Raw genomic sequence first — 11019 nt, 5'->3', positions numbered from 1 at the left:
ACGTGGTTTCCATGGTGATGGTTGAACAGCGCGCAAGTTTGGCTAGCAGTGTTAGCACAATAGGCTAATTGCACTGCAGATAATACAAACTATTATTGTTTTAAAAGCAGTAATTAACGTTGTATAAATAAATAGGATCATACACCAATTGTATTTTTTTTTCAATTGATTTTTTTTCTTACTAATATTACTATTACTCAAAATCCATCCCATCCATCCATTTCTACCGCTTATTCCCTTTTGGGGTCGCGGGGGGCGCTGGCGCCTATCTCAGCTTCAATCGGGTGGAAGGCGGTTACACCCTGGACAAGTCGCTACCTCATTGCAGGGCCAACACAGATAGACAGATAACATTCACACTCACATTCACACACTAGGGCAGAGGTACCGAACCCCATTAGTTTCATATGCACATTCACTGAACCCTTCTTAGTGAAAAAAAATATATATATATATATATATATATTTATATATATATATATATATATATATATATGTATATATATATGTCTTGATTGAATTATCCAGAGAATAGGGCTCGATACCGTGGTAGAGCGTAATATGTATGTGTGGGAAAAATCAAAAGACTACTTCATCTCTACAGAACTGTTTCATGAGGGGTTCCCTCAATCATCAGGAGATTTCTATTTATTTTTTTCTCCTGATGATTGAGGGAACCCCTCATGAAACAGTTCTGTAGAGATGAAGTAGTCTTGTGATTTTTCCCACACATACATACATACATACATACATACATACATACATACATACATACATACATACATACATACATACATACATATATATATATATATATATATATATATATATATATATATATATATATATATATATATATATCCATCCATCCATCCATCTTCTTCCGCTTATCCGAGGTCGGGTCGCGGGGGCAACAGCCTAAGCAGGGAAACCCAGACTTCCCTCTCCCCAGCCACTTTGTCTAGCTCGTCCGGGGGATCCCGAGGCGTTCCCAGTCCAGCAGGGAGACATAGTCTTCCCAACGTGTCCTGGGTCTTCCCTGTGTCCTCCTACCGGTTGGACGTGCCCTAAACACCTCCCTAGGGAGGCGTTCGGGTGGCATCCTGACCAGATGCCCGAACCACCTCATCTGGCTCCTCTCGATGTGAAGGAGCAGCGGCTTTACTTTGAGTTCCTCCCGGATGACAGAGCTTCTAACCCTATCTCTGAGGGAAAGCCCCGCCACACGGCGGAGGAAACTCATTTCGGCCGCTTGTACCCGTGATCTTATCCTTTCGGTCATGACCCAAAGCTCATGATCATAGGTGAGGATGGGAACGTAGATCGACCGGTAAATTGAGAGCTTTGCCTTCCGGCTCAGCTCCTTCTTCACCACAACGGATCGGTACAACGTCCGCATTACTGAAGACGCAGCACCGATCCGCCTGTCGATCTCATGATCCACTCTTCCCCCACTCGTGAACAAGACTCCTAGGTACTTGAACTCCTCCACTTGGGGCAGGGTCACCTCCCCAACCCGGAGATGGCATTCCACCCTTTTCTGGGCGAGAACCATGGACTCGGACCTGGAGGTGCTGATTCTCATTCCGGTCGCTTCACACTCGGCTGCGAACCGATCCAGTGAGAGCTGAAGATCCGGGTCAGATGAAGCCATCAGGACCACATCATCTGCAAAAAGCAGAGACCTAATCCTGCGGTCACCAAACCGGAACCCCTAAACGCCTTGACTGCGCCTAGAAATTCTGTCCATAAAAGTTATGAACAGAATCGGTGACAAAGGACAGCCTTGGCGGAGTCCAACCCTCACTGGAAATGTGTTCGACTTACTGCCGGCAATGCGGACCAAGCTCTGGCACTGATCGTACAGGGAGCGGACTGCCACAATAAGAGAGTCCGATACCCCATACTCTCTGAGCACTCCCCACAGGACTTCCCGAGGGACACGGTCGAATGCCTTCTCCAAGTCCACGAAGCACATGTAGACTGGTTGGGCAAACTCCCATGCACCCTCAAGAACCCTGCGGAGAGTATAGAGCTGGTCCACAGTTCCACGACCAGGACGAAAACCACACTGTTCCTCCTGAATCCGAGGTTCGACTATCCGGCGTAGCCTCCTCTCCAGTACACCTGAATAAACCTTACCGGGAAGGCTGAGGAGTGTGATCCCACGATAGTTGGAACACACCCTCCGGTCCCCCTTCTTAAAGAGAGGAACCACCACCCCGGTCTGCCAATCCAGAGGTACCGCCCCCGATGTCCACGCGATGCTGTAGACTCTTGTCAACCAAGACAGCCCCGCAGCATCCAGAGCCTTAAGGAACTCCGGGCGGTCCTCATCCACCCCTGGGGCCTTGCCACCGAGGAGCTTTTTAACTACCTCAGCGACCTCAACCCCAGAAATAGGAGAGTCCACCACAAATTCCCCAGGCACTGCTTCCTCATAGGAAGACGTGTTGGTGGGATTGAGGAGGTCTTCGAAGTATTCCTTCCACCTATCCACAACATCTGCAGTCGAGGTCAGCAGAACACCATCCGCACCATACACGGTGTTGATAGTGCACTGCTTCCCCTTCCTGAGGCGGCGGTCGGTGGTCCAGAATCGCTTCGAAGCCGTCCGGAAGTATATATATATATATATATATATACATATATATATATATATATATTTTTTTTTTTTTTTTTTTAAATTCAAGACAAAGTTATGTGTTTTTGGTAACACTTTAACATGGAGAACATATTATAAGTAGCAAAGACTTAATTTAGAGGTTTTTGAACACTAGGGGAACATGTTCTAAGTAACAAAGACTTAATTTAGAGTTATTTGGTTAGGGCCAGGGTTAGAGGGTTAAGGTTATAATGAGGCCATACCGAATAAGGCATTAATAAGTACTTAATAATGATTAGTTAAGAGCCAATATGTTACTAATTTGCATGTTAATAAGCAACAATAATTAATGGTGAATACAGTATGTTCCCCATACTAAAGTGTTACCATGTTTTTATACTGTTGCACAAAATGAACCGTGCATGAACATCCATCCATCCATTTTCTTCTGCTTATTCCCTTTTGGGGTCGCGGGGGGCGCTGGCGCCTATCTCAGCTACAATCGGGCGGAAGGCGGCGTAAACCCTGGACGAGTCGCCACCTCATCGCAGGGCCAACACAGATAGACAGATAACACTCACACTCACATTCACACACTAGGGCACTAGTTCTTAACCTTGTTGGAGGTACCGAACCCCATTAGTTTCATATGCACATTCACCGAACCCTTCTTAGTGAAAAAAAAAATATATATATATATATTATTTTGTTTTAATTCAAGACAAAGTTATGTGTTTTTGGTAACACTTTAGTATGGAGAACATATACTAAGTAACAAAGACTTAATTTAGAGGTTTTTGGACACTAGGGGAACATGTTCTAAGTAACAAAGACTTCATATAGAGTTATTTGGTTAGGGTTAGGGTTAGGGTTAGCGCCAGGGTTAGAGGGTTAGGGTTATAATGAGGTCATGCCGAATAAGGCATTAATAAGTACTTAATAATGATTAGTTAAGAGCCAATATGTTACTAATTTGCATGTTAATAAGCAACAATAATTAACGGTGAATATGTTCCCCATACTAAAGTGTTACCATGTTTTTTTACTGGTGCACAAAATGAACCGTGCATGAACATCACCTTGTTCAAAGAACAAAACCAACACAGTGCATAAACTCACAACAAATTACACACCTGCAAATCAGTGTGACTTCTGCTTTTGCCGTATCCGTAATACGCCGATAGGGAGAAGTTTTTATTGAGACGATAAGTCGGGTGTGTTTTGACCTCTGCCGAACCCCTGAGGCCGACTCACCGAACCCCTAGGGTTCGATCGAACCCAGGTTAAGAACCACTGCACTAGGGCCAATTTAGTGTTGCCAATCAACCTATCCCCAGGTGCATGTCTTTGGAAGTGGGAGGAAGCCGGAGTACCGGGAGGGAACCCACGCATTCACGGGGAGGACATGCAAACTCCACACAGAAAGATCTCAAGCCCGGGATTGAATCCTAACTACTCAGGACCTATTAGACAAAATGTAATTTTCATCTTTGTCCGTTAATTTAGTTATGTACGCAGAGAATATAATTAAAAATCAAAATTTTAAACACACATTTAATTTTGGTTAATATTTCAATTTGGACTACAGCTATCAAATATTATTTTTCATTTGTCCACAAATAGGTTTTTCAAATTCATGGCATGCATAATTGATTATACACCAAAAAATGTGTGTGCGTGCATCTTGAACTGTGATTTTATAATAAAGATAGAGTGGGCCAAGCATGTAATAAAAATATTGGTTTTGTGCATGTTCTCCCCGTGAATGCGTGGGTTCCCTCCGGGTACTCCGGCTTCCTCCCACTTCCAAAGACATGCACCTGGGGATAGGTTGATTGGCAACACTAAATAGGATAGGATAGGATAGGTCTTTATTGTCACTGCACAAGTACAACAAAACTTTGTTTCAGCACAAACCTGATCAAGATTAGACAAACAAACAGTGTACAGGGTTACAGAACAAGAACGCTGATGGGTCGCCATAAGTCGCCCCATAAGAGATAGGAAAAAGGTAAACGCTGGGGAAGCATGAGTAAAAAAATACAATCTAGACTGGGCTCCTAAGTGGGCCCAGACTGGAGTGGGAAAAAAACCTCCATAGCAAAGCACATATACATATTACAACATACATCTCGAGATATCTAGCAACAAAAGAAAGGTAGTTCAAGGTCATGGTGGTAGGCCGCAGCTCTCAGGCGCTGACCATCCATTCATCACCCCTATGGGATTTGCGTTAAGGGCGTTGGGTTGGGGGTGATGGGGTGTGTATGTGTGGCGTATATTTTTGTGGATGTGTGTGTGTGTGTAAGCCCGTAGTGTGTCTCTGTTTGTTGTGTCTTCACCGCACCGTCCTTCGGGAGTCTGGAAGCAGGTTCCCCCAAACCCAAGATCTTGTCAATTTTGTTGAGGCCAGTTAAATAGTTCCAATGTTTAGATTTGGAGAGCATTGCAAAAAGAGGCAACAAAAAAGTTAAAAGACAAGACAAGACAAAGAAGGAAGCAGGAGAGATAAGGGAGAGGAAAGGAGAGCGTCCACCCTCGATGAGTGCCAGAGAGAAATTGGCTTTAGTGTGTGAATGTGAGTGTGAATGTTGTCTGTCTATCTGTGTTCGCCCTGCGATGAGGTGGTGACTTGTCCAGGGTGTATGCCGCCTTCCACCCAAATGCAGCTGAGATAGGCTCCAGCAACCCCCCGTGATCCCAAAAGGGACAAGCGGTAGGAAATGGATGGATAGATGGGGGTTTTGTGTTAGTATACATACAATATGATGTATTTCATATGTTGTGTGCTGAGCATGACGTTAAAGTGCATCTGGCAGTGGAGGCTCCTCTATGGGGTCTTGGGGCACTTGTAGGTTAACCCCTTTACTACTGTTACCCCAGGTGGCCCTTGGCAAAGACCTAGTACCTGACTGCCTCCTAGCTAGTGATACCGTGAAGACTTCAACGGTGGAGCAGGCGGAAGACGGTAGATGTAAGAACAACCACAACAGCTGCGATAGCGGAAGAAGGCACCCCCACATCCATGTGGGCTCAGTTATGGGGAAATAACAACCCAAGACCTCAACGGTGGAACAGTAGGAGGATGATTGCTAACCCTGGTATGGCGGATGAAGGCTACAGCAGAAAAGGGTCCCCAGTCATCTTGGACTCCATGCCACTGGACCCTGACCGGATGTGTCAAGGATCGTGTGGTGACTGTCTGTGCACCAGTCTCCCCACGTTAAACAAAGTGACGCACAGGCATCTTCCATAAAGGGATACACCCCTACCAGGAGGATTGTCATACTCGTTTTGAGTGACCGCCGATGATTTTGATGTCATTAATATAGTTTATAATTATTGTTAAAATTATATACAGTATAACAAATATGATGTACACTATATTGCCAAATTCTTTGGCCACTCATCCAAATGATTAGACTCAGGTGTCCTAATCAGTTGGTGTATAAAATTAAGCACTTAGGCATGAAAACTGTTTTTACAAAAATGTGTTAAAGAATGGGCCGCTCTCAGGAGCTCAGTGATTTCCAGCGTGGAACTGCCATAGGATGCCCCCTGTGCAACAAATCCAGTCATTAAATTTCCTCGCTTCTAAATATTCCCAAGTCAACTGTCGGCTTTATTATAAGAAAATGGAAGAGTTTGGGAACAACAGCAACTCAGCCAGGAAGTGGTGGGCCACGTAAACTGACAGAGAGGGTTCAGCGGATGCTGAAGCGCAAAGTGCAAAGAGGTCGCCAACTTTCTGCACAGTCAGTTGGTACAGAGCGCCAAACTTCACCTTCCAATTAGCGCACGTACAGTACGCAGAGAGCTTCATGAAATGGGTTTCCATGGCCGAAATATATCTTCTTCTGCATGAACAAGGATGTGTTTGAGCAGCTGTCAGAAATGGAGTAGTGCCTCGGATGTGGGAAGGAATCTCCTGCAGCCCCTCTGAGGTCTTTGTACCCAAACGGTAACACCCGAACATAACTTGACTGGTGTTTCCTCTCAACAACCTAACCTATGTGTCTATTCTTGACAGTTTGAAATACTAAACAAACATGATATAAAATGAAAAAACTAAAAAGCAACCACCAGGTATGCATTTGTTGACCACAACTACTTTTTTGGGGGGTATATACAGTTTCATTGTGAATTTTCATTGGATATCAAAATGTATTTTCATGCTACCATTGTAAAAAAAAATAAAGAAGACGTGTATCAAGTGTCAACATCTTTATTTTAATTTCAATTGTTGTGTGTTGGCTGTTATGAGACAATGTTATGGATTGAAATGGGGAAAATAAAAAATACACAATAAGCCATAGATAACCAAGTCCAATGCAAAGTGTCAGATACAGTGGTGTAAAGCACGTTGCCACTGGACTCTAGAGCAGTGGAGACGCCTTCTTTGGAGTGATGAATTATGCTTTTTCATCTGGCAACCTGATGACGAGTCTGGGTTTGGAGGTTGCCAGGAAAACGGTACATTTCAGACTGCATTATGCCGAGTGTGAACTTTGGTGTAGGACGAAATATGGTGTGGGTTTGTTTTTCAGGAGTTGGGCTTGGCCCCTTAGTTCCAGTGAAAGGAACTTTGAATGCTCCAGGATACCAAAACATTTTGGACAATTCTATGCTCCCAAAATTTTGGGAAGCAACATGACTGTGCACCAGTCCACAAAGCAAAAGACATGGATGACAGAGTCTGGTGTGGATAAACTTTACTAGCTTGCAGAGTCCTGACCTGAACACCTATGGGATGAATTAGAACGGAGACTGAGAGCCAGGCCTTCTTGACCAACATCAGTGGGTGACCTCAACAATTCGCTTTTGGAAGAATGGTCGAAAATTCCTGTAAACACACTCCGCAACCTTGTGGACAGCCTTCCCAGAAGAGAGAAGAGTTGAAGCTGTAATAGCTGCAAAAGGTGGACCGACATCATAGGATGGCATTTCAAGTTCATATGTGAGTCAAGACAGTTGGCCAATTACTTTTGGCAATATAGTGTGTGTGTGTGTGTATGTATATACATATCATATATATATATATATATATATATATATATATATATATATATATATATATATACACACACACACACACACGATTATATACAAATAGGAAATTCTCCTTGAAATTTCTTTTTGGTCATTACAAATTGTCAAATTATGTACCCATAGTGGCCTTTAAAACGTTATGTCAACTATACAAGGCTTAAAAGATTGTCACTTAAAGTTTAAAACCATATTTTTATGGCAGGTTTTCACAACCTTACATATTTTAGCTCTCCAAATGTGAGTGAATTTTAAGAATCTTTTAAAGCTTAATAGTATTGACATATAGTAATCTCTCAATAGTTGATTTACGTATAGTATTTTAATGTGTTTTTGTGTCTATTCTTGACAGTTTGAAATACTAAACAAACATGACATAAAATGAAAAAATTAAAAAGCAACCACCGGGTAGGCATTTGTTGAGTATAACTACTTTTTTGGGGGGTATATACAGTTTCATTGTGAATTTTCATTTGATATGACAATGTATTTTCATGCTACCATTGTAACAAAATAAAGAAGACATGTATCAAGTGTCAACATCTTTATTTTAATTTCAATTGTTGTGTCTTGGTTGTTTTAAGACAATGTTATGGATTGAAATGGGGAAAATAAAAAATACAGAATTCATGAAAAAAGAACAGCCTTTACCATGGTGATTTACAAGTGGATACACTATTATGTGTAAAATAGTCAAGGCATCAATCACCGTTGACTTTTTGCAGCAGGCTGCTGTTTAGGATTGTTAACTTGCATCCCTCTACTGATCAGTAAAAAGCAGACCTATATCTTATAACTAAAGTAGGAGTCCCAGTCCCAGCAGGATTCAGTTCAGACAAGGCAAGAAAACTCTTCTTTCACACGCTTTACTGCTGCCTCTGAACTAAGAATGTGCGCATTCAACTGGATCACATCATATATAAATAGGCAATCATTAGAATAATGGCAACCATGAGAAGGTAGAAAATAAGAGCATAAAAAATAAAGCTGAAACCACACTGCAAGTCCGGTGAGAAGTGTGCGGATACCTTCTCAAAACAGGAAGCCATGATGAAAAGGTATTGTACAGTACATTATTCACATATACTGTTTGCACACTTTGGTTGCTTTTCCCTTTCTGCACAAGCCTGAACACTGAGCGGCATCTCCACTTCTAAATGTGTTATTGCTACAGCTATGTGATACTGTACAGGAAACGACACCAACATTTGTTTTTGTTAATCAATCGACTACATGGATATGGTCAGCTCATTCAAATCTCATTCATAATTGAGGAAAAAATAATTTCTGCTGAAACCATAGTGACCCTTTGAAGCCATTTAATGACTAAAGGCCTTATTGGACTCTGTGGACATGAGTGATTACAAACAAACAAGCAGCAGAAATATACAGTAATAATTCAAAGGTATCTTTTAAAGTTACATTTAAAGCTACAGTCAAAAATGTTAGTGCAGCATAAAGACTTGGAAAAGTTAAATTCATTCAAGTCAACAAGTGAAAAATAGCTTGATCTATTGAGGCAATATCAACTATTGCCTCACTTTGTTTATTTATTTTGTTCATCACACATTGACGTCAAACAACTTTCGTAATAATTGCTTGACAAGTTTTATCATTTTCTCTGTAAATATGGGTAAACGTGTACCCCCCAAAACGACGTGTATGTATGTGAATGCTGAACTGGATGATGGTTGATTTGATTGATTACAGCCGTCCCTCGTTTACCGCTGCTAATTGTGTCGCGATAAATTAATCTCCGCGAAAAAGGATTCATTAATTATAAATCAAGTATTTTCATAGCTATAAAAAAATGTTTGACCTTCTAAATACATTTTTTACATTCTGTGTACTCTAGACACAGAATAACACCCTCTAATCAGCTTTACATTGTTTTAATCCAATGTATATGTAATCTGCTTCTTCCTACTCCTTTTCGAACATGTTGAAAAGAGAAACTGGAAATTGTGATGTATCATGTTGTATGCTTGCATGTTTGAAATAAACTCAAACTCAACTCAATATAGTAATACTGCCTGAGGTTGGGCCAATCAAAGACCATGATACTGAACAGCCCGTCTTTATTAGTTTGAGACCTTCTTGTGGCCAATACTACTGTAGTATTGATAGTTTTTAGTTTGTTTAGCCATTTCTATGCTAAAATGCTTAATTAAGACCAAAATGTCATAGTATATCGTTAAGAAAAATAAAAAAATATATATGTGATGTGGTGAAGCTGCAATATGTGGCGAGGGACGACTGTATAGAAATGGAGAGGTGTATCTGTTGTGCAAATAATTAATAAATATTTGATAAATTGACAATTGCCACTGCTGAAAACAGAGCACTATTAGACACATACATAGAGTGGTATTGTGTATGATTTTTCTTAGCCAGTGTATTTTTTGTCTTTAAAGCAGTAGAACAAGCCTCTGTGCCTGCATCAAGGGTTTTAGAAAACACTCTTTTTCTCCATTAAAACTATTTAGAACTATAAAACATGAATGGCCAAATCAGTTAATGTGTGACCATGTTTCAACTATGCTGTACAGACTTAATTATCATATTTTCTTTTACAGTAAATTTCGCTTATCACAAAATATTCACACAAACAAGACCAGGCGGAACATACAGTACCCTCCAGCCTTGATTTCTACATTCCTACAAAATGAAAACAGAAAAATACTATTGACTGTTTTCTCAAAGTTTGTCAATGTAGTGCACACAGATCAGTCAATTAAAGGCAAAAAGACGGAAGAAGGTACCTGATCCCAAATCATTATACAAACACTGCAGACCACGTGAACACTGTGGTGAGCCTGGAGCGAAGGGCTCTGTTCAGTGGTGCGCCACAGGGACCAGCCCTATCCGCCGTTTCTATCACCTGGAACCGGTCAACCGAGACTCCAGTCTCACATAGTGCCACTGGAAACACCTGAACTATCAACTAGAAACAGAGAGAGGCTGAGGAGCAGGTGCGAAGTACTATACATTAATGAAAACAGTCAGCTCAGACATTTACAGTTATACCTCAACTTAAGAGTGTTACGCTTTAAGTTGCAAGCACAAATTTGAGTTACATCCTCGCCATTAGTTGGTGCGGCTAATATCACAGTGAACCCCAAAAGACCCATCCTAAACATCTGGTCTCACTCGCTAGCATTAGCTGATAGCTAGAGATGGACAAAACATGTTTTAAGCCATGGGAAGGAACAAAGTGACTGTGAAGACGGGTATAATATTAATTGAATTTAATAAATAAATCCCAACTAACATGACCGAGTGTGTCGCCAAATTAGCAAAGGAATTTGAGCGTATCACTGCTAGTCTGCACCATACTGAATCAGAATGTTAGCCAAGAATGTTAAAAT

The 11019-nt window shown here is 41.4% G+C and overlaps 1 protein-coding gene across 3 annotated transcripts in view; it reads right to left on the bottom strand.

Moving 5' to 3' along the window:
• Positions 1 to 8180: 8180 nt before the first annotated feature.
• osbp2b (oxysterol binding protein 2b) overlaps positions 8181 to 11019 on the bottom strand; it is an 82835-nt gene continuing 79996 nt past the window's right edge. For all 3 annotated transcript variants that reach the window (XM_061906599.1, XM_061906598.1, XM_061906600.1), the window contains one exon: positions 8181 to 11019. This exon is cut by the window's right edge and continues 1473 nt beyond it. The gene's annotated coding sequence lies outside the window, so the exon portion shown is untranslated.

This window comes from Nerophis ophidion, linkage group LG07 (genome assembly GCF_033978795.1).
Source record: "Nerophis ophidion isolate RoL-2023_Sa linkage group LG07, RoL_Noph_v1.0, whole genome shotgun sequence".
In the NCBI taxonomy this organism is placed as follows: Eukaryota; Metazoa; Chordata; class Actinopteri; order Syngnathiformes; family Syngnathidae; genus Nerophis; species Nerophis ophidion.
This window is presented reverse-complemented; position numbering and strand designations above follow the sequence as displayed.